The sequence below is a fragment of the Atractosteus spatula genome, chromosome 10 (assembly GCF_055471065.1).
Source record: "Atractosteus spatula isolate fAtrSpa1 chromosome 10, fAtrSpa1.hap1, whole genome shotgun sequence".
In the NCBI taxonomy this organism is placed as follows: Eukaryota; Metazoa; Chordata; class Actinopteri; order Semionotiformes; family Lepisosteidae; genus Atractosteus; species Atractosteus spatula.
In genome coordinates this window covers 13,449,207-13,471,261 of record NC_142715.1, presented here as the reverse complement: position 1 = coordinate 13,471,261, position 22,055 = coordinate 13,449,207, and the positions used below count along the sequence as shown (strand labels likewise).

The window sequence follows — 22,055 nt, the reverse complement described above, 5'->3', positions numbered from 1 at the left end:
TGTTGTTGCAGGTCCTGCGCTGCTTTTGAGCCGACAGAGCTCGTCCTGGTCTGTCGGCACAGCCCAATTGCAAATGATCGGCTCCGCGTACAGCAGGAACGTGCGTTTGGTACAAGAGTGCATGAAGGCACCGGAAATACATTGGGAACAAATGACCGGTCGCTCAAGACCTCTGTGAAGTACAGGAGCGTGCGAGAAGAGGCTGTTTCCGCCCGGTCTCGAACCGGGGACCTTTCGCGTGTTAGGCGAACGTGATAGCCGCTACACTACGGAAACCTGCAGGGACCGCTGCTGGTGTCTCGCTTGCGTTTCGGGCTGAGAAAGGGAAGCGTCACTTTAGGCAGGGGGCGCTGGAGAGAGGAACAAAGGGCGCGATGAAACAAAATGCCGAAACCCGGGATCAAACCAGGGACTTTTAGATCTTCAGTCTAACGCTCTCCCAACTGACCTGTTTCGGCAGTGCGCAGAGCCCACAGCCACCTGCTCCAGCCTTCCTGTGTTGCGGCATGAGCGCACCAAGAGGAGCGGGAGAGTGTTGCAGGAACGTCACTCAGAAGGAAAGCCACCCAGCTGTGCCCTCTGAGCTCTGTCCAGCGCATCTTCCTCGCATGGACTCCTGCCTGCGACGGGCAGGAAACAATTAGCAAGAACAGAGCAGCACCCCATGGGTGTCTCATGACCACACCTTAGGTTGTGACACGTGCAGGTGTGAGGGGTTGCCGGGCTACTCTGGAGCAGAGCTTGGGCGGAGGGGGGGCGGGAAAGCAGACAAAGAGGTGACACCTCAAGGTCTGCACGATCACAGCTCTCCGCCGCCCCAGGCTTCCGCTCGATATGCTACTGGACACACCCGCCCCTCCTCACACAGACCGTGGAAAAGCCCCCGAGTGGGAGGGCTCTCTCTTCCTCCCAGGAGCTCTTGGACGCACAGACAGAGCGCGGGGAGCCGCCGCCTGCAAACACGGCTCCAGGCCGACTCCACTCCGCAGGAGCCGCAGAGCAGAGGAGATGGGGGCAGCTTAGCTCCTGTGCAGAGACCTGAGCTGTTGTTGCTGCGGACGCTGTCTTTTCTGTTCTCGGGGTAGGAGTGAATGTTGAGTTGCCCTTAGAAATGAGGCAGAGCACTTCAACGGCACGGGTGTGTGTGCGTGCGCCCTGGTGATTCTGGGAGACAGATCGAACCTGGGCTAAAAGAGAGGGGGCTTAGCCCTCTTCCATTTGCTAGTTCAGAGTTGTACAACCCATCTGTATCTGCTAGGCGGCGCAGTCGTCGTGCACAAAGAACGCTTTGAAAAGCGTCAAAAGCAAGTCATTCCGAGTTGGTCGTTTGTGTTTTCCGTTCAGACGCGAAATGCTGACATGATCTCTCGGCTCCTCGGTTGTCATTTCTGTTCCGTAAAGGAATCACAGCACGCGTCGCCTTCCAGCACGCTGGGTCGGGACACGATGCCGAGGATCGGAGAGTGCGGTGTCTTCCTCGTTAGTATAGTGGCGAGTATCCCCGCCTGTCACGCGGGAGACCAGGGTTCGATTCCCTGACGGGGAGTAGAAAGCTTTTCTTTTACCTCCTTAGAGAAAGGACTGCCTTTCACTTCTCTGTTTTCTTTCACAGCGCCGTGCACCTTTTCATTGCTCTCGCTTTCAGAGCCTCCGCACGGCACACGACTCGACATCAGGAAGCACATTGAAGTGAAAGCAGGAAGCGCTGCGACATGCACTGTGCACATCCCGCCACACTAAGAGGTGAGTGGGTCTGTTCGATGCACAAAGAACGCTTTGAAAGCATCAAAGGCAAGTCATTCCGAGTTGGTCGTTTGTGTTTTCTGTTCAGACGCGAAATGCTGAAATGATCTCTCGGCTCCTCGGTTGTCATTTCTGCTCCGTAAAGGAATCACAGCACGCGTCGGCTTCCAGCACGGTGGGTCGGGACACGATGCCGGGGGTCGGAGAGAGCGATGTCTTCCTCGTTAGTATAGTGGTGATTATCCGCACCTGTCACGCGGGAGACTGGGGTACATCAGGACGCGCATTGAAGTGAAAGCAGGATGCGCTGCGACATGCACTGTGCAGATCCCGCCACACTAAGAGGTGAGGGGGTCTGTTCGATCACAGCGCTAGGCGAATCCCCAATCCCCTTTTGTGCGTGCCGACAAAGGAAGCCGGTCTGTTTCCGCCCGGTTTCGGGCCGGGGACCTTTCGCGTGTGAGGCGAACGTGATAACCACTACACTACGGAAACGGTGGCAATCCCTGCCCAGCGGCCCAGCGCTGAGCTTCGCCAATGCGATTCAGCTGCTTCCAGTGCCTTTATTGGAGTGCGCTGATGGACCGTGCTCTCTCTCCAGAGACCAGCACGCCTGTCATGGACGGAGCAGGAAAGGCGGCGCCACATTCTACAGCCCTCTCCACGCAATCGACGAAATCGGGCTACTGAAGTGGAGAAAATCGCCTCTCCAGAAAGTGCAAATATCATCTTGGAGAGTATAAACCCTATTGCCGAAGGTCAGCCCTGTCTACCAGAGTAACCCTCCCACCTCCTGCAGGGATGATCAGCTCGTCTCACACGCGAGAAGTCTTCGGTTGGAAACAAGCGCCCCCTCTTCTCGCGCGTTTTGCACGTTCGAGTGGTTTTAATGCGGCTCCTTCGTACACGGTGCTGATCTTTTGGAAAGCAGGAGGCAAAACTGACAGGTTCCCATACCGGGAGTCGAACCCGGGCCGCCTGGGTGAAAACCAGGAATCCTAACCGCTAGACCATATGGGAGCACACACCCCTGCTGTTCCGGGCATCATGCAAGCAAACTACATAAATATGAGAAAACGCGCAAGAGAGTTGTCACTCAGAGTGTCGAAGGGTCGATGTATACTGGGGCTCAGTTGAAATGCAACGTCAGGACTTTTCCGAATTAGGTCACACGAAGAGAGCACAGCCTTTTCCGCCCTGCCACGTGGGTATCGGTAACTCGCCGTGATCGTATAGTGGTCAGTACTTTGCGTTGTGGCCGCAACAACCCCGGTTCGAATCCGGGTCACGGCAGAATAGGGGCGTCTGCTTTTACTACTTGCGCGAATGAAGGCAAAAAAAAGCCAATCGATGTGAACGAACGGCGCTTTACAGAGGAGTACTGCCTGACTGGATCGTTGATGAACGACAGAGGCCACTCTGACCTCTTCTCGGTTTTCTTCAATGACTTACTAAGGATCTTCTTCACATTCGCCCATGCAGGGGAAGCCAGTTACACCAAAGCAAACGCAGGAAAGTGCATTTCAAGCAGAGACCAGGAGGGACTTGTTTACACCGAGAGTGGTCGGAGAATGGAACAATGCGCCCAGCCCTGTTGCTGGAGCCGATTCTTGATGAGATCTTGGGCTCACTAAGAGGCCCCCGCTGGATGCTAATCTTCCTGTTGTTGTTGCACGTCCTGCGCTGCTTTTGAGCCGACAGAGCTCGTCCTGGTCTGTCGGCACAGCCCAATTGCAAATGATCGGCTCCGCGTACAGAAGGAACGTGCGTTTGGTACAAGAGTGCATGAAGGCACCGGAAATACATTGGGAACAAATGACCGGTCGCTCAAGACCTCTGTGAAGTACAGGAGCGTGCGAAACGAGGCTGTTTCCGCCCGGTCTCGAACCGGGGACCTTTCGCGTGTTAGGCGAACGTGATAGCCGCTACACTACGGAAACCTGCAGGGACCGCTGCTGGTGTCTCGCTTGCGTTTCGGGCTGAGAAAGGGAAGCGTCACTTTAGGCAGGGGGCGCTGGAGAGAGGAACAAAGGGCGCGATGAAACAAAATGCCGAAACCCGGGATCAAACCAGGGACTTTTAGATCTTCAGTCTAACGCTCTCCCAACTGACCTGTTTCGGCAGTGCGCAGAGCCCACAGCCACCTGCTCCAGCCTTCCTGTGTTGCGGCATGAGCGCACCAAGAGGAGCGGGAGAGTGTTGCAGGAACGTCACTCAGAAGGAAAGCCACCCAGCTGTGCCCTCTGAGCTCTGTCCAGCGCATCTTCCTCGCATGGACTCCTGCCTGCGACGGGCAGGAAACAATTAGCAAGAACAGAGCAGCACCCCATGGGTGTCTCATGACCACACCTTAGGTTGTGACACGTGCAGGTGTGAGGGGTTGCCGGGCTACTCTGGAGCAGAGCTTGGGCGGAGGGGGGGCGGGAAAGCAGACAAAGAGGTGACACCTCAAGGTCTGCACGATCACAGCTCTCCGCCGCCCCAGGCTTCCGCTCGATATGCTACTGGACACACCCGCCCCTCCTCACACAGACCGTGGAAAAGCCCCCGAGTGGGAGGGCTCTCTCTTCCTCCCAGGAGCTCTTGGACGCACAGACAGAGCGCGGGGAGCCGCCGCCTGCAAACACGGCTCCAGGCCGACTCCACTCCGCAGGAGCCGCAGAGCAGAGGAGATGGGGGCAGCTTAGCTCCTGTGCAGAGACCTGAGCTGTTGTTGCTGCGGACGCTGTCTTTTCTGTTCTCGGGGTAGGAGTGAATGTTGAGTTGCCCTTAGAAATGAGGCAGAGCACTTCAACGGCACGGGTGTGTGTGCGTGCGCCCTGGTGATTCTGGGAGACAGATCGAACCTGGGCTAAAAGAGAGGGGGCTTAGCCCTCTTCCATTTGCTAGTTCAGAGTTGTACAACCCATCTGTATCTGCTAGGCGGCGCAGTCGTCGTGCACAAAGAACGCTTTGAAAAGCGTCAAAAGCAAGTCATTCCGAGTTGGTCGTTTGTGTTTTCCGTTCAGACGCGAAATGCTGACATGATCTCTCGGCTCCTCGGTTGTCATTTCTGTTCCGTAAAGGAATCACAGCACGCGTCGCCTTCCAGCACGCTGGGTCGGGACACGATGCCGAGGATCGGAGAGTGCGGTGTCTTCCTCGTTAGTATAGTGGCGAGTATCCCCGCCTGTCACGCGGGAGACCAGGGTTCGATTCCCTGACGGGGAGTAGAAAGCTTTTCTTTTACCTCCTTAGAGAAAGGACTGCCTTTCACTTCTCTGTTTTCTTTCACAGCGCCGTGCACCTTTTCATTGCTCTCGCTTTCAGAGCCTCCGCACGGCACACGACTCGACATCAGGAAGCACATTGAAGTGAAAGCAGGAAGCGCTGCGACATGCACTGTGCACATCCCGCCACACTAAGAGGTGAGTGGGTCTGTTCGATGCACAAAGAACGCTTTGAAAGCATCAAAGGCAAGTCATTCCGAGTTGGTCGTTTGTGTTTTCTGTTCAGACGCGAAATGCTGAAATGATCTCTCGGCTCCTCGGTTGTCATTTCTGCTCCGTAAAGGAATCACAGCACGCGTCGGCTTCCAGCACGGTGGGTCGGGACACGATGCCGGGGGTCGGAGAGAGCGATGTCTTCCTCGTTAGTATAGTGGTGATTATCCGCACCTGTCACGCGGGAGACTGGGGTACATCAGGACGCGCATTGAAGTGAAAGCAGGATGCGCTGCGACATGCACTGTGCAGATCCCGCCACACTAAGAGGTGAGTGGGTCTGTTCGATCACAGCGCTAGGCGAATCCCCAATCCCCTTTTGTGCGTGCCGACAAAGGAAGCCGGTCTGTTTCCGCCCGGTTTCGGGCCGGGGACCTTTCGCGTGTGAGGCGAACGTGATAACCACTACACTACGGAAACGGTGGCAATCCCTGCCCAGCGGCCCAGCGCTGAGCTTCGCCAATGCGATTCAGCTGCTTCCAGTGCCTTTATTGGAGTGCGCTGATGGACCGTGCTCTCTCTCCAGAGACCAGCACGCCTGTCATGGACGGAGCAGGAAAGGCGGCGCCACATTCTACAGCCCTCTCCACGCAATCGACGAAATCGGGCTACTGAAGTGGAGAAAATCGCCTCTCCAGAAAGTGCAAATATCATCTTGGAGAGTATAAACCCTATTGCCGAAGGTCAGCCCTGTCTACCAGAGTAACCCTCCCACCTCCTGCAGGGATGATCAGCTCGTCTCACACGCGAGAAGTCTTCGGTTGGAAACAAGCGCCCCCTCTTCTCGCGCGTTTTGCACGTTCGAGTGGTTTTAATGCGGCTCCTTCGTACACGGTGCTGATCTTTTGGAAAGCAGGAGGCAAAACTGACAGGTTCCCATACCGGGAGTCGAACCCGGGCCGCCTGGGTGAAAACCAGGAATCCTAACCGCTAGACCATATGGGAGCACACACCCCTGCTGTTCCGGGCATCATGCAAGCAAACTACATAAATATGAGAAAACGCGCAAGAGAGTTGTCACTCAGAGTGTCGAAGGGTCGATGTATACTGGGGCTCAGTTGAAATGCAACGTCAGGACTTTTCCGAATTAGGTCACACGAAGAGAGCACAGCCTTTTCCGCCCTGCCACGTGGGTATCGGTAACTCGCCGTGATCGTATAGTGGTCAGTACTTTGCGTTGTGGCCGCAACAACCCCGGTTCGAATCCGGGTCACGGCAGAATAGGGGCGTCTGCTTTTACTACTTGCGCGAATGAAGGCAAAAAAAAGCCAATCGATGTGAACGAACGGCGCTTTACAGAGGAGTACTGCCTGACTGGATCGTTGATGAACGACAGAGGCCACTCTGACCTCTTCTTGGTTTTCTTCAATGACTTACTAAGGATCTTCTTCACATTCGCCCATGCAGGGGAAGCCAGTTACACCAAAGCAAACGCAGGAAAGTGCATTTCAAGCAGAGACCAGGAGGGACTTGTTTACACCGAGAGTGGTCGGAGAATGGAACAATGCGCCCAGCCCTGTTGCTGGAGCCGATTCTTGATGAGATCTTGGGCTCACTAAGAGGCCCCCGCTGGATGCTAATCTTCCTGTTGTTGTTGCACGTCCTGCGCTGCTTTTGAGCCGACAGAGCTCGTCCTGGTCTGTCGGCACAGCCCAATTGCAAATGATCGGCTCCGCGTACAGAAGGAACGTGCGTTTGGTACAAGAGTGCATGAAGGCACCGGAAATACATTGGGAACAAATGACCGGTCGCTCAAGACCTCTGTGAAGTACAGGAGCGTGCGAAAAGAGGCTGTTTCCGCCCGGTCTCGAACCGGGGACCTTTCGCGTGTTAGGCGAACGTGATAGCCGCTACACTACGGAAACCTGCAGGGACCGCTGCTGGTGTCTCGCTTGCGTTTCGGGCTGAGAAAGGGAAGCGTCACTTTAGGCAGGGGGCGCTGGAGAGAGGAACAAAGGGCGCGATGAAACAAAATGCCGAAACCCGGGATCAAACCAGGGACTTTTAGATCTTCAGTCTAACGCTCTCCCAACTGACCTGTTTCGGCAGTGCGCAGAGCCCACAGCCACCTGCTCCAGCCTTCCTGTGTTGCGGCATGAGCGCACCAAGAGGAGCGGGAGAGTGTTGCAGGAACGTCACTCAGAAGGAAAGCCACCCAGCTGTGCCCTCTGAGCTCTGTCCAGCGCATCTTCCTCGCATGGACTCCTGCCTGCGACGGGCAGGAAACAATTAGCAAGAACAGAGCAGCACCCCATGGGTGTCTCATGACCACACCTTAGGTTGTGACACGTGCAGGTGTGAGGGGTTGCCGGGCTACTCTGGAGCAGAGCTTGGGCGGAGGGGGGGCGGGAAAGCAGACAAAGAGGTGACACCTCAAGGTCTGCACGATCACAGCTCTCCGCCGCCCCAGGCTTCCGCTCGATATGCTACTGGACACACCCGCCCCTCCTCACACAGACCGTGGAAAAGCCCCCGAGTGGGAGGGCTCTCTCTTCCTCCCAGGAGCTCTTGGACGCACAGACAGAGCGCGGGGAGCCGCCGCCTGCAAACACGGCTCCAGGCCGACTCCACTCCGCAGGAGCCGCAGAGCAGAGGAGATGGGGGCAGCTTAGCTCCTGTGCAGAGACCTGAGCTGTTGTTGCTGCGGACGCTGTCTTTTCTGTTCTCGGGGTAGGAGTGAATGTTGAGTTGCCCTTAGAAATGAGGCAGAGCACTTCAACGGCACGGGTGTGTGTGCGTGCGCCCTGGTGATTCTGGGAGACAGATCGAACCTGGGCTAAAAGAGAGGGGGCTTAGCCCTCTTCCATTTGCTAGTTCAGAGTTGTACAACCCATCTGTATCTGCTAGGCGGCGCAGTCGTCGTGCACAAAGAACGCTTTGAAAAGCGTCAAAAGCAAGTCATTCCGAGTTGGTCGTTTGTGTTTTCCGTTCAGACGCGAAATGCTGACATGATCTCTCGGCTCCTCGGTTGTCATTTCTGTTCCGTAAAGGAATCACAGCACGCGTCGCCTTCCAGCACGCTGGGTCGGGACACGATGCCGAGGATCGGAGAGTGCGGTGTCTTCCTCGTTAGTATAGTGGCGAGTATCCCCGCCTGTCACGCGGGAGACCAGGGTTCGATTCCCTGACGGGGAGTAGAAAGCTTTTCTTTTACCTCCTTAGAGAAAGGACTGCCTTTCACTTCTCTGTTTTCTTTCACAGCGCCGTGCACCTTTTCATTGCTCTCGCTTTCAGAGCCTCCGCACGGCACACGACTCGACATCAGGAAGCACATTGAAGTGAAAGCAGGAAGCGCTGCGACATGCACTGTGCACATCCCGCCACACTAAGAGGTGAGTGGGTCTGTTCGATGCACAAAGAACGCTTTGAAAGCATCAAAGGCAAGTCATTCCGAGTTGGTCGTTTGTGTTTTCTGTTCAGACGCGAAATGCTGAAATGATCTCTCGGCTCCTCGGTTGTCATTTCTGCTCCGTAAAGGAATCACAGCACGCGTCGGCTTCCAGCACGGTGGGTCGGGACACGATGCCGGGGGTCGGAGAGAGCGATGTCTTCCTCGTTAGTATAGTGGTGATTATCCGCACCTGTCACGCGGGAGACTGGGGTACATCAGGACGCGCATTGAAGTGAAAGCAGGATGCGCTGCGACATGCACTGTGCAGATCCCGCCACACTAAGAGGTGAGTGGGTCTGTTCGATCACAGCGCTAGGCGAATCCCCAATCCCCTTTTGTGCGTGCCGACAAAGGAAGCCGGTCTGTTTCCGCCCGGTTTCGGGCCGGGGACCTTTCGCGTGTGAGGCGAACGTGATAACCACTACACTACGGAAACGGTGGCAATCCCTGCCCAGCGGCCCAGCGCTGAGCTTCGCCAATGCGATTCAGCTGCTTCCAGTGCCTTTATTGGAGTGCGCTGATGGACCGTGCTCTCTCTCCAGAGACCAGCACGCCTGTCATGGACGGAGCAGGAAAGGCGGCGCCACATTCTACAGCCCTCTCCACGCAATCGACGAAATCGGGCTACTGAAGTGGAGAAAATCGCCTCTCCAGAAAGTGCAAATATCATCTTGGAGAGTATAAACCCTATTGCCGAAGGTCAGCCCTGTCTACCAGAGTAACCCTCCCACCTCCTGCAGGGATGATCAGCTCGTCTCACACGCGAGAAGTCTTCGGTTGGAAACAAGCGCCCCCTCTTCTCGCGCGTTTTGCACGTTCGAGTGGTTTTAATGCGGCTCCTTCGTACACGGTGCTGATCTTTTGGAAAGCAGGAGGCAAAACTGACAGGTTCCCATACCGGGAGTCGAACCCGGGCCGCCTGGGTGAAAACCAGGAATCCTAACCGCTAGACCATATGGGAGCACACACCCCTGCTGTTCCGGGCATCATGCAAGCAAACTACATAAATATGAGAAAACGCGCAAGAGAGTTGTCACTCAGAGTGTCGAAGGGTCGATGTATACTGGGGCTCAGTTGAAATGCAACGTCAGGACTTTTCCGAATTAGGTCACACGAAGAGAGCACAGCCTTTTCCGCCCTGCCACGTGGGTATCGGTAACTCGCCGTGATCGTATAGTGGTCAGTACTTTGCGTTGTGGCCGCAACAACCCCGGTTCGAATCCGGGTCACGGCAGAATAGGGGCGTCTGCTTTTACTACTTGCGCGAATGAAGGCAAAAAAAAGCCAATCGATGTGAACGAACGGCGCTTTACAGAGGAGTACTGCCTGACTGGATCGTTGATGAACGACAGAGGCCACTCTGACCTCTTCTTGGTTTTCTTCAATGACTTACTAAGGATCTTCTTCACATTCGCCCATGCAGGGGAAGCCAGTTACACCAAAGCAAACGCAGGAAAGTGCATTTCAAGCAGAGACCAGGAGGGACTTGTTTACACCGAGAGTGGTCGGAGAATGGAACAATGCGCCCAGCCCTGTTGCTGGAGCCGATTCTTGATGAGATCTTGGGCTCACTAAGAGGCCCCCGCTGGATGCTAATCTTCCTGTTGTTGTTGCACGTCCTGCGCTGCTTTTGAGCCGACAGAGCTCGTCCTGGTCTGTCGGCACAGCCCAATTGCAAATGATCGGCTCCGCGTACAGAAGGAACGTGCGTTTGGTACAAGAGTGCATGAAGGCACCGGAAATACATTGGGAACAAATGACCGGTCGCTCAAGACCTCTGTGAAGTACAGGAGCGTGCGAAAAGAGGCTGTTTCCGCCCGGTCTCGAACCGGGGACCTTTCGCGTGTTAAGCGAACGTGATAGCCGCTACACTACGGAAACCTGCAGGGACCGCTGCTGGTGTCTCGCTTGCGTTTCGGGCTGAGAAAGGGAAGCGTCACTTTAGGCAGGGGGCGCTGGAGAGAGGAACAAAGGGCGCGATGAAACAAAATGCCGAAACCCGGGATCAAACCAGGGACTTTTAGATCTTCAGTCTAACGCTCTCCCAACTGACCTGTTTCGGCAGTGCGCAGAGCCCACAGCCACCTGCTCCAGCCTTCCTGTGTTGCGGCATGAGCGCACCAAGAGGAGCGGGAGAGTGTTGCAGGAACGTCACTCAGAAGGAAAGCCACCCAGCTGTGCCCTCTGAGCTCTGTCCAGCGCATCTTCCTCGCATGGACTCCTGCCTGCGACGGGCAGGAAACAATTAGCAAGAACAGAGCAGCACCCCATGGGTGTCTCATGACCACACCTTAGGTTGTGACACGTGCAGGTGTGAGGGGTTGCCGGGCTACTCTGGAGCAGAGCTTGGGCGGAGGGGGGGCGGGAAAGCAGACAAAGAGGTGACACCTCAAGGTCTGCACGATCACAGCTCTCCGCCGCCCCAGGCTTCCGCTCGATATGCTACTGGACACACCCGCCCCTCCTCACACAGACCGTGGAAAAGCCCCCGAGTGGGAGGGCTCTCTCTTCCTCCCAGGAGCTCTTGGACGCACAGACAGAGCGCGGGGAGCCGCCGCCTGCAAACACGGCTCCAGGCCGACTCCACTCCGCAGGAGCCGCAGAGCAGAGGAGATGGGGGCAGCTTAGCTCCTGTGCAGAGACCTGAGCTGTTGTTGCTGCGGACGCTGTCTTTTCTGTTCTCGGGGTAGGAGTGAATGTTGAGTTGCCCTTAGAAATGAGGCAGAGCACTTCAACGGCACGGGTGTGTGTGCGTGCGCCCTGGTGATTCTGGGAGACAGATCGAACCTGGGCTAAAAGAGAGGGGGCTTAGCCCTCTTCCATTTGCTAGTTCAGAGTTGTACAACCCATCTGTATCTGCTAGGCGGCGCAGTCGTCGTGCACAAAGAACGCTTTGAAAAGCGTCAAAAGCAAGTCATTCCGAGTTGGTCGTTTGTGTTTTCCGTTCAGACGCGAAATGCTGACATGATCTCTCGGCTCCTCGGTTGTCATTTCTGTTCCGTAAAGGAATCACAGCACGCGTCGCCTTCCAGCACGCTGGGTCGGGACACGATGCCGAGGATCGGAGAGTGCGGTGTCTTCCTCGTTAGTATAGTGGCGAGTATCCCCGCCTGTCACGCGGGAGACCAGGGTTCGATTCCCTGACGGGGAGTAGAAAGCTTTTCTTTTACCTCCTTAGAGAAAGGACTGCCTTTCACTTCTCTGTTTTCTTTCACAGCGCCGTGCACCTTTTCATTGCTCTCGCTTTCAGAGCCTCCGCACGGCACACGACTCGACATCAGGAAGCACATTGAAGTGAAAGCAGGAAGCGCTGCGACATGCACTGTGCACATCCCGCCACACTAAGAGGTGAGTGGGTCTGTTCGATGCACAAAGAACGCTTTGAAAGCATCAAAGGCAAGTCATTCCGAGTTGGTCGTTTGTGTTTTCTGTTCAGACGCGAAATGCTGAAATGATCTCTCGGCTCCTCGGTTGTCATTTCTGCTCCGTAAAGGAATCACAGCACGCGTCGGCTTCCAGCACGGTGGGTCGGGACACGATGCCGGGGGTCGGAGAGAGCGATGTCTTCCTCGTTAGTATAGTGGTGATTATCCGCACCTGTCACGCGGGAGACTGGGGTACATCAGGACGCGCATTGAAGTGAAAGCAGGATGCGCTGCGACATGCACTGTGCAGATCCCGCCACACTAAGAGGTGAGTGGGTCTGTTCGATCACAGCGCTAGGCGAATCCCCAATCCCCTTTTGTGCGTGCCGACAAAGGAAGCCGGTCTGTTTCCGCCCGGTTTCGGGCCGGGGACCTTTCGCGTGTGAGGCGAACGTGATAACCACTACACTACGGAAACGGTGGCAATCCCTTCCCAGCGGCCCAGCGCTGAGCTTCGCCAATGCGATTCAGCTGCTTCCAGTGCCTTTATTGGAGTGCGCTGATGGACCGTGCTCTCTCTCCAGAGACCAGCACGCCTGTCATGGACGGAGCAGGAAAGGCGGCGCCACATTCTACAGCCCTCTCCACGCAATCGACGAAATCGGGCTACTGAAGTGGAGAAAATCGCCTCTCCAGAAAGTGCAAATATCATCTTGGAGAGTATAAACCCTATTGCCGAAGGTCAGCCCTGTCTACCAGAGTAACCCTCCCACCTCCTGCAGGGATGATCAGCTCGTCTCACACGCGAGAAGTCTTCGGTTGGAAACAAGCGCCCCCTCTTCTCGCGCGTTTTGCACGTTCGAGTGGTTTTAATGCGGCTCCTTCGTACACGGTGCTGATCTTTTGGAAAGCAGGAGGCAAAACTGACAGGTTCCCATACCGGGAGTCGAACCCGGGCCGCCTGGGTGAAAACCAGGAATCCTAACCGCTAGACCATATGGGAGCACACACCCCTGCTGTTCCGGGCATCATGCAAGCAAACTACATAAATATGAGAAAACGCGCAAGAGAGTTGTCACTCAGAGTGTCGAAGGGTCGATGTATACTGGGGCTCAGTTGAAATGCAACGTCAGGACTTTTCCGAATTAGGTCACACGAAGAGAGCACAGCCTTTTCCGCCCTGCCACGTGGGTATCGGTAACTCGCCGTGATCGTATAGTGGTCAGTACTTTGCGTTGTGGCCGCAACAACCCCGGTTCGAATCCGGGTCACGGCAGAATAGGGGCGTCTGCTTTTACTACTTGCGCGAATGAAGGCAAAAAAAAGCCAATCGATGTGAACGAACGGCGCTTTACAGAGGAGTACTGCCTGACTGGATCGTTGATGAACGACAGAGGCCACTCTGACCTCTTCTCGGTTTTCTTCAATGACTTACTAAGGATCTTCTTCACATTCGCCCATGCAGGGGAAGCCAGTTACACCAAAGCAAACGCAGGAAAGTGCATTTCAAGCAGAGACCAGGAGGGACTTGTTTACACCGAGAGTGGTCGGAGAATGGAACAATGCGCCCAGCCCTGTTGCTGGAGCCGATTCTTGATGAGATCTTGGGCTCACTAAGAGGCCCCCGCTGGATGCTAATCTTCCTGTTGTTGTTGCACGTCCTGCGCTGCTTTTGAGCCGACAGAGCTCGTCCTGGTCTGTCGGCACAGCCCAATTGCAAATGATCGGCTCCGCGTACAGAAGGAACGTGCGTTTGGTACAAGAGTGCATGAAGGCACCGGAAATACATTGGGAACAAATGACCGGTCGCTCAAGACCTCTGTGAAGTACAGGAGCGTGCGAAAAGAGGCTGTTTCCGCCCGGTCTCGAACCGGGGACCTTTCGCGTGTTAGGCGAACGTGATAGCCGCTACACTACGGAAACCTGCAGGGACCGCTGCTGGTGTCTCGCTTGCGTTTCGGGCTGAGAAAGGGAAGCGTCACTTTAGGCAGGGGGCGCTGGAGAGAGGAACAAAGGGCGCGATGAAACAAAATGCCGAAACCCGGGATCAAACCAGGGACTTTTAGATCTTCAGTCTAACGCTCTCCCAACTGACCTGTTTCGGCAGTGCGCAGAGCCCACAGCCACCTGCTCCAGCCTTCCTGTGTTGCGGCATGAGCGCACCAAGAGGAGCGGGAGAGTGTTGCAGGAACGTCACTCAGAAGGAAAGCCACCCAGCTGTGCCCTCTGAGCTCTGTCCAGCGCATCTTCCTCGCATGGACTCCTGCCTGCGACGGGCAGGAAACAATTAGCAAGAACAGAGCAGCACCCCATGGGTGTCTCATGACCACACCTTAGGTTGTGACACGTGCAGGTGTGAGGGGTTGCCGGGCTACTCTGGAGCAGAGCTTGGGCGGAGGGGGGGCGGGAAAGCAGACAAAGAGGTGACACCTCAAGGTCTGCACGATCACAGCTCTCCGCCGCCCCAGGCTTCCGCTCGATATGCTACTGGACACACCCGCCCCTCCTCACACAGACCGTGGAAAAGCCCCCGAGTGGGAGGGCTCTCTCTTCCTCCCAGGAGCTCTTGGACGCACAGACAGAGCGCGGGGAGCCGCCGCCTGCAAACACGGCTCCAGGCCGACTCCACTCCGCAGGAGCCGCAGAGCAGAGGAGATGGGGGCAGCTTAGCTCCTGTGCAGAGACCTGAGCTGTTGTTGCTGCGGACGCTGTCTTTTCTGTTCTCGGGGTAGGAGTGAATGTTGAGTTGCCCTTAGAAATGAGGCAGAGCACTTCAACGGCACGGGTGTGTGTGCGTGCGCCCTGGTGATTCTGGGAGACAGATCGAACCTGGGCTAAAAGAGAGGGGGCTTAGCCCTCTTCCATTTGCTAGTTCAGAGTTGTACAACCCATCTGTATCTGCTAGGCGGCGCAGTCGTCGTGCACAAAGAACGCTTTGAAAAGCGTCAAAAGCAAGTCATTCCGAGTTGGTCGTTTGTGTTTTCCGTTCAGACGCGAAATGCTGACATGATCTCTCGGCTCCTCGGTTGTCATTTCTGCTCCGTAAAGGAATCACAGCACGCGTCGCCTTCCAGCACGCTGGGTCGGGACACGATGCCGGGGATCGAAGGGTGTGATGTCTTCCTCGTTAGTATAGTGGCAAGTATCCCTGCCTGTCACGCGGGAGACCGGGGTTCGATTCCCTGACGGGGAGTAGAAAGCTTTTCTTTTACCTCCTTAGAGAAAGGACTGCCTTTCACTTCTCTGTTTTCTTTCACAGCGTCGTGCACCTTTTCATTGCTCTCGCTTTCAGAGCCTCCGCACGGCACACGACTCGACATCAGAAAGCACATTGAAGTGAAAGCAGGAAGCGCTACGACATGCACTGTGCAGATCCCGCCACACTAAGAGGTGAGTGGGTCTGTTCGATGCACAAAGAACGCTTTGATAAGCGTCAAAGGCAAGTCATTCCGAGTTGGTCGTTTGTGTTTTCTGTTCAGACGCGAAATGCTGAAATTATCTCTCGGCTCCTCGGTTGTCATTTCTGCTCCGTAAAGAAATCACAGGACGCGTCGGCTTCCAGCACGGTGGGTCGGGACACGATGCCGGGGGTCGAAGGGTGTGATGTCTTCCTCGTTAGCATAGTGGCAAGTATCCCCGCCTGTCACGCGGGAGACCGGGGTTTGATTCCCCGACGGGGAGTAGAAAGCTTTTCTTTTACCTCCTTAGAGAAAGGACTGCCTTTCACTTCTCTGTTTTCTTTCACAGCGTCGTGCACCTTTTCATTGCTCTCGCTTTCAGAGCCTCCGCACGGCACACGACTCGACATCAGAAAGCACATTGAAGTGAAAGCAGGAAGCGCTGCGACATGCACTGTGCAGATCCCGCCACACTAAGAGGTGAGTGGGTCTGTTCGATGCACAAAGAACGCTTTGATAAGCGTCAAAGGCAAGTCATTCCGAGTTGGTCGTTTGTGTTTTCTGTTCAGACGCGAAATGCTGAAATGATCTCTCGGCTCCTCGGTTGTCATTTCTGCTCCGTAAAGAAATCACAGCACGCGTCGGCTTCCAGCACGGTGGGTCGGGACACGATGCCGGGGGTCGGAGAGAGCGATGTCTTCCTCGTTAGTATAGTGGTGATTATCCCCACCTGTCACGCGGGAGACTGGGGTACATCAGGACGCGCATTGGAGTGAAAGCAGGATGCGCTGCGACATGCACTGTGCAGATCCCGCCACACTAAGAGGTGAGTGGGTCTGTGCGATCACAGCGCTAGGCGAATCCCCAATCCCCTTTTGTGCGTGGCGACAAAAGAAGCCGGTCTGTTTCCGCCCAGTTTCGAACCAGGGACTTTTCGCGTGTGAGGCAAACATGATAACCACTACACTACGGAAACGGTAGCAAACCCTTCCCAGCGGCCCAGTGCTGAGCTTCGCCAATGCGATTCAGCTGCTTCCAGTGCCTTTATTGGAGTGCGCTGATGGACCGTGCTCTCTCTCCAGAGACCAGCACGCCTGTCATGGACGGAGCAGGAAAAGCGGCGCCACATTCTACAGCCCTCTCCACGCAATCGACGAAATCGGGCTACTGAAGTGGAGAAAATCGCCTCTCCAGAAAGTGCAAATATCATCTTGGAGAGTATATATCCTATTACCGAAGGTCAGCCCTGTCTACCAGAGTAACCCTCCCACCTCCTGCAGCGATGATCAGCTCGTCTCACACGCGAGAAGTCTTCGGTTGGAAACAAGCGCCCCCTCTTCTCGCGCGTTTTGCACGTTCGAGTGGTTTTAATGCGGCTCCTTCGTACACGGTGCTGATCTTTTGGAAAGCAGGAGGCAAAACTGACACGTTCCCATACCGGGAGTCAAACCCGGGCCGCCTGGGTGAAAACCAGGAATCCTAACCACTAGACCATATGGGAGCACACAACCCCGCTGTTCCGGGCATCATGCAAGCAAACTACATAAATATGAGAAAACACGCAAGAGAGTTGTCACTCAGAGTGTCGAAGGGTCGATGTATACTGGGGCTCAGTTGAAATGCAACGTCAGGACTTTTCCGAATTAGGTCACACGAAGAGAGCACAGCCTTTTCCGCCCTACCATATGTGTATCGGTAACTCGCCGTGATCGTATAGTGGTCAGTACTTTGCGTTGTGGCAGCAACAACCCCGGTTCGAAACCGGGTCACGGCAGAATAGGGGCGTCTGCTTTTACTACTTGCGCGAATGAAGGCAAAAAAAAGCCAATCGATGTGAACGAACGGCGCTTTACAGAGGAGTACTGCCTGACTGGATCGTTGATGAACGACAGAGGCCACTCCGACCTCTTCTCGGTTTTCTTCAACGACTTACTAAGGATCTTCTTCACATTCGCCCATGCAGGGGAAGCCAGTTACACCAAAGCAAACGCAGGAAAGTGCATTTCAAGCAGAGACCAGGAGGGACTTGTTTACACCGAGAGTGGTCGGAGAATGGAACAATGCGCCCAGCCCTGTTGCTGGAGCCGATTCTTGATGAGATCTTGGGCTCACTGGATGCTAATCTTTCTGTTGTTCTTGCAGGTCCTGCGCTGCTTTTGAGCCGACAGAGCTCGTCCTGGTCTGTCGGCACAGCCCAATTGCAAATGATCGGCTCCGCGTACAGAAGGAACGTGCGTTTGGTACAAGAGTGCATGAAGGCACCGGAAATACATTGGGAACAAATGACCGGTCGCTCAAGACCTCTGTGAAGTACAGGAGCGTGCAACAAGAGGCTGTTTCCGCCCGGTCTCGGACCGGGGACCTTTCGCGTGTTAGGCGAACGTGATAGCCGCTACACTACGGAAACCTGCAGGGACCGCTGCTGGTGTCTCGCTTGCGTTTCGGGCTGAGAATGGGAAGCGTCACTTTAGGCAGGGGGCGCTGGAAAGAGGAACAAAGGGCGCGATGAAACAAAATGCCGAAACCCGGGATCGAACCAGGGATCTTTAGATCTTCAGTCTAACGCTCTCCCAACTGAGCTATTTCGGCAGTGCACAGAGCCCACAGCCACCTGCTCCAGCGGCATGAGCGCACCAAGAGGAGCGGGAGAGTGTTGCAGGAACGTCACTCAGAAGGAAAGCTACCCAGCTGCGCCCTCTGAGCTCTGTCCAGCGCATCTTCCTCGCATGGACTCCTGCCTGCGACGGGCAGGAAACAATTAGCAAGAACAGAGCAGCACCCCATGGGTGTCTCATGACCACACCTTAGGTTGTGACACGTGCAGGTGTGAGGGGTTGCCGGGCTACTCTGGAGCAGAGCTTGGGCGGAGGGGGGGCGGGAAAGCAGACAAAGAGGTCACACCTCAAGGTCTGCACGATCACAGCTCTCCGCCGCCCCAGGCTTCCGCTCGATAAGCTACTGGACACACCCGCCCCTCCTCACACAGACCGTGGAAAAGCCCCCGAGTGGGAGGGCTCTCTCTTCCTCCCAGGAGCTCTTGGACGCACAGACAGAGCGCGGGGAGCCGCCGCCTGCAAACACGGCTCCAGGCCGACTCCACTCCGCAGGAGCCGCAGAGCAGAGGAGATGGGGGCAGCTTAGCTCCTGTGCAGAGACCTGAGCTGTTGTTGCTGCGGACGCTGTCTTTTCTGTTCTCGGGGTAGGAGTGAATGTTGAGTTGCCCTTAGAAATGAGGCAGAGCACTTCAACGGCACGGGTGTGTGTGCGTGCGCCCTGGTGATTCTGGGAGACAGATCGAACCTGGGCTAAAAGAGAGGGGGCTTAGCCCTCTTCCATTTGCTAGTTCAGAGTTGTACAACCCATCTGTATCTGCTAGGCGGCGCAGTCGTCGTGCACAAAGAACGCTTTGAAAAGCGTCAAAAGCAAGTCATTCCGAGTTGGTCGTTTGTGTTTTCCGTTCAGACGCGAAATGCTGACATGATCTCTCGGCTCCTCGGTTGTCATTTCTGTTCCGTAAAGGAATCACAGCACGCGTCGCCTTCCAGCACGCTGGGTCGGGACACGATGCCGAGGATCGGAGAGTGCGGTGTCTTCCTCGTTAGTATAGTGGCGAGTATCCCCGCCTGTCACGCGGGAGACCAGGGTTCGATTCCCTGACGGGGAGTAGAAAGCTTTTCTTTTACCTCCTTAGAGAAAGGACTGCCTTTCACTTCTCTGTTTTCTTTCACAGCGCCGTGCACCTTTTCATTGCTCTCGCTTTCAGAGCCTCCGCACGGCACACGACTCGACATCAGGAAGCACATTGAAGTGAAAGCAGGAAGCGCTGCGATATGCACTGTGCACATCCCGCCACACTAAGAGGTGAGTGGGTCTGTTCGATGCACAAAGAACGCTTTGAAAGCATCAAAGGCAAGTCATTCCGAGTTGGTCGTTTGTGTTTTCTGTTCAGACGCGAAATGCTGAAATGATCTCTCGGCTCCTCGGTTGTCATTTCTGCTCCGTAAAGGAATCACAGCACGCGTCGGCTTCCAGCACGGTGGGTCGGGACACGATGCCGGGGGTCGGAGAGAGCGATGTCTTCCTCGTTAGTATAGTGGTGATTATCCGCACCTGTCACGCGGGAGACTGGGGTACATCAGGACGCGCATTGAAGTGAAAGCAGGATGCGCTGCGACATGCACTGTGCAGATCCCGCCACACTAAGAGGTGAGGGGGTCTGTTCGATCACAGCGCTAGGCGAATCCCCAATCCCCTTTTGTGCGTGCCGACAAAGGAAGCCGGTCTGTTTCCGCCCGGTTTCGGGCCGGGGACCTTTCGCGTGTGAGGCGAACGTGATAACCACTACACTACGGAAACGGTGGCAATCCCTGCCCAGCGGCCCAGCGCTGAGCTTCGCCAATGCGATTCAGCTGCTTCCAGTGCCTTTATTGGAGTGCGCTGATGGACCGTGCTCTCTCTCCAGAGACCAGCACGCCTGTCATGGACGGAGCAGGAAAGGCGGCGCCACATTCTACAGCCCTCTCCACGCAATCGACGAAATCGGGCTACTGAAGTGGAGAAAATCGCCTCTCCAGAAAGTGCAAATATCATCTTGGAGAGTATAAACCCTATTGCCGAAGGTCAGCCCTGTCTACCAGAGTAACCCTCCCACCTCCTGCAGGGATGATCAGCTCGTCTCACACGCGAGAAGTCTTCGGTTGGAAACAAGCGCCCCCTCTTCTCGCGCGTTTTGCACGTTCGAGTGGTTTTAATGCGGCTCCTTCGTACACGGTGCTGATCTTTTGGAAAGCAGGAGGCAAAACTGACAGGTTCCCATACCGGGAGTCGAACCCGGGCCGCCTGGGTGAAAACCAGGAATCCTAACCGCTAGACCATATGGGAGCACACACCCCTGCTGTTCCGGGCATCATGCAAGCAAACTACATAAATATGAGAAAACGCGCAAGAGAGTTGTCACTCAGAGTGTCGAAGGGTCGATGTATACTGGGGCTCAGTTGAAATGCAACGTCAGGACTTTTCCGAATTAGGTCACACGAAGAGAGCACAGCCTTTTCCGCCCTGCCACGTGGGTATCGGTAACTCGCCGTGATCGTATAGTGGTCAGTACTTTGCGTTGTGGCCGCAACAACCTCGGTTCGAATCCGGGTCACGGCAGAATAGGGGCGTCTGCTTTTACTACTTGCGCGAATGAAGGCAAAAAAAAGCCAATCGATGTGAACGAACGGCGCTTTACAGAGGAGTACTGCCTGACTGGATCGTTGATGAACGACAGAGGCCACTCTGACCTCTTCTCGGTTTTCTTCAATGACTTACTAAGGATCTTCTTCACATTCGCCCATGCAGGGGAAGCCAGATACACCAAAGCAAACGCAGGAAAGTGCATTTCAAGCAGAGACCAGGAGGGACTTGTTTACACCGAGAGTGGTCGGAGAATGGAACAATGCGCCCAGCCCTGTTGCTGGAGCCGATTCTTGATGAGATCTTGGGCTCACTAAGAGGCCCCCGCTGGATGCTAATCTTTCTGTTGTTGTTGCAGGTCCTGCGCTGCTTTTGAGCCGACAGAGCTCGTCCTGGTCTGTCGGCACAGCCCAATTGCAAATGATCGGCTCCGCGTACAGCAGGAACGTGCGTTTGGTACAAGAGTGCATGAAGGCACCGGAAATACATTGGGAACAAATGACCGGTCGCTCAAGACCTCTGTGAAGTACAGGAGCGTGCGAGAAGAGGCTGTTTCCGCCCGGTCTCGAACCGGGGACCTTTCGCGTGTTAGGCGAACGTGATAGCCGCTACACTACGGAAACCTGCAGGGACCGCTGCTGGTGTCTCGCTTGCGTTTCGGGCTGAGAAAGGGAAGCGTCACTTTAGGCAGGGGGCGCTGGAGAGAGGAACAAAGGGCGCGATGAAACAAAATGCCGAAACCCGGGATCAAACCAGGGACTTTTAGATCTTCAGTCTAACGCTCTCCCAACTGACCTGTTTCGGCAGTGCGCAGAGCCCACAGCCACCTGCTCCAGCCTTCCTGTGTTGCGGCATGAGCGCACCAAGAGGAGCGGGAGAGTGTTGCAGGAACGTCACTCAGAAGGAAAGCCACCCAGCTGTGCCCTCTGAGCTCTGTCCAGCGCATCTTCCTCGCATGGACTCCTGCCTGCGACGGGCAGGAAACAATTAGCAAGAACAGAGCAGCACCCCATGGGTGTCTCATGACCACACCTTAGGTTGTGACACGTGCAGGTGTGAGGGGTTGCCGGGCTACTCTGGAGCAGAGCTTGGGCGGAGGGGGGGCGGGAAAGCAGACAAAGAGGTGACACCTCAAGGTCTGCACGATCACAGCTCTCCGCCGCCCCAGGCTTCCGCTCGATATGCTACTGGACACACCCGCCCCTCCTCACACAGACCGTGGAAAAGCCCCCGAGTGGGAGGGCTCTCTCTTCCTCCCAGGAGCTCTTGGACGCACAGACAGAGCGCGGGGAGCCGCCGCCTGCAAACACGGCTCCAGGCCGACTCCACTCCGCAGGAGCCGCAGAGCAGAGGAGATGGGGGCAGCTTAGCTCCTGTGCAGAGACCTGAGCTGTTGTTGCTGCGGACGCTGTCTTTTCTGTTCTCGGGGTAGGAGTGAATGTTGAGTTGCCCTTAGAAATGAGGCAGAGCACTTCAACGGCACGGGTGTGTGTGCGTG

The 22,055-nt window shown here is 55.6% G+C and overlaps 11 non-coding genes across 11 annotated transcripts; all 11 read right to left on the bottom strand.

The window, feature by feature from the left end:
* Positions 1 to 203: 203 nt before the first annotated feature.
* On the bottom strand, positions 204 to 276 carry trnav-aac (transfer RNA valine (anticodon AAC)). Its single transcript has one exon. It is a non-coding gene; the product is annotated as a tRNA-Val (tRNA).
* Positions 277 to 2,691: 2,415 nt separating this feature from the next.
* Positions 2,692 to 2,763, bottom strand: trnae-uuc (transfer RNA glutamic acid (anticodon UUC)). Its single transcript has one exon. It is a non-coding gene; the product is annotated as a tRNA-Glu (tRNA).
* Positions 2,764 to 3,610: 847 nt separating this feature from the next.
* Positions 3,611 to 3,683, bottom strand: trnav-aac (transfer RNA valine (anticodon AAC)). The gene has a single exon. It is a non-coding gene; the product is annotated as a tRNA-Val (tRNA).
* A 2,415-nt stretch (positions 3,684 to 6,098) lies between these two features.
* Positions 6,099 to 6,170, bottom strand: trnae-uuc (transfer RNA glutamic acid (anticodon UUC)). The gene has a single exon. It is a non-coding gene; the product is annotated as a tRNA-Glu (tRNA).
* An 847-nt stretch (positions 6,171 to 7,017) lies between these two features.
* On the bottom strand, positions 7,018 to 7,090 carry trnav-aac (transfer RNA valine (anticodon AAC)). The gene has a single exon. It is a non-coding gene; the product is annotated as a tRNA-Val (tRNA).
* Positions 7,091 to 9,505: 2,415 nt separating this feature from the next.
* On the bottom strand, positions 9,506 to 9,577 carry trnae-uuc (transfer RNA glutamic acid (anticodon UUC)). Its single transcript has one exon. It is a non-coding gene; the product is annotated as a tRNA-Glu (tRNA).
* Positions 9,578 to 12,912: 3,335 nt separating this feature from the next.
* trnae-uuc (transfer RNA glutamic acid (anticodon UUC)) lies at positions 12,913 to 12,984 on the bottom strand. The gene has a single exon. It is a non-coding gene; the product is annotated as a tRNA-Glu (tRNA).
* Positions 12,985 to 13,831: 847 nt separating this feature from the next.
* trnav-aac (transfer RNA valine (anticodon AAC)) lies at positions 13,832 to 13,904 on the bottom strand. The gene has a single exon. It is a non-coding gene; the product is annotated as a tRNA-Val (tRNA).
* Positions 13,905 to 16,808: 2,904 nt separating this feature from the next.
* trnae-uuc (transfer RNA glutamic acid (anticodon UUC)) lies at positions 16,809 to 16,880 on the bottom strand. Its single transcript has one exon. It is a non-coding gene; the product is annotated as a tRNA-Glu (tRNA).
* Positions 16,881 to 20,188: 3,308 nt separating this feature from the next.
* trnae-uuc (transfer RNA glutamic acid (anticodon UUC)) lies at positions 20,189 to 20,260 on the bottom strand. Its single transcript has one exon. It is a non-coding gene; the product is annotated as a tRNA-Glu (tRNA).
* Positions 20,261 to 21,107: 847 nt separating this feature from the next.
* Positions 21,108 to 21,180, bottom strand: trnav-aac (transfer RNA valine (anticodon AAC)). Its single transcript has one exon. It is a non-coding gene; the product is annotated as a tRNA-Val (tRNA).
* Between the last annotated feature and the right edge of the window lie 875 nt (positions 21,181 to 22,055).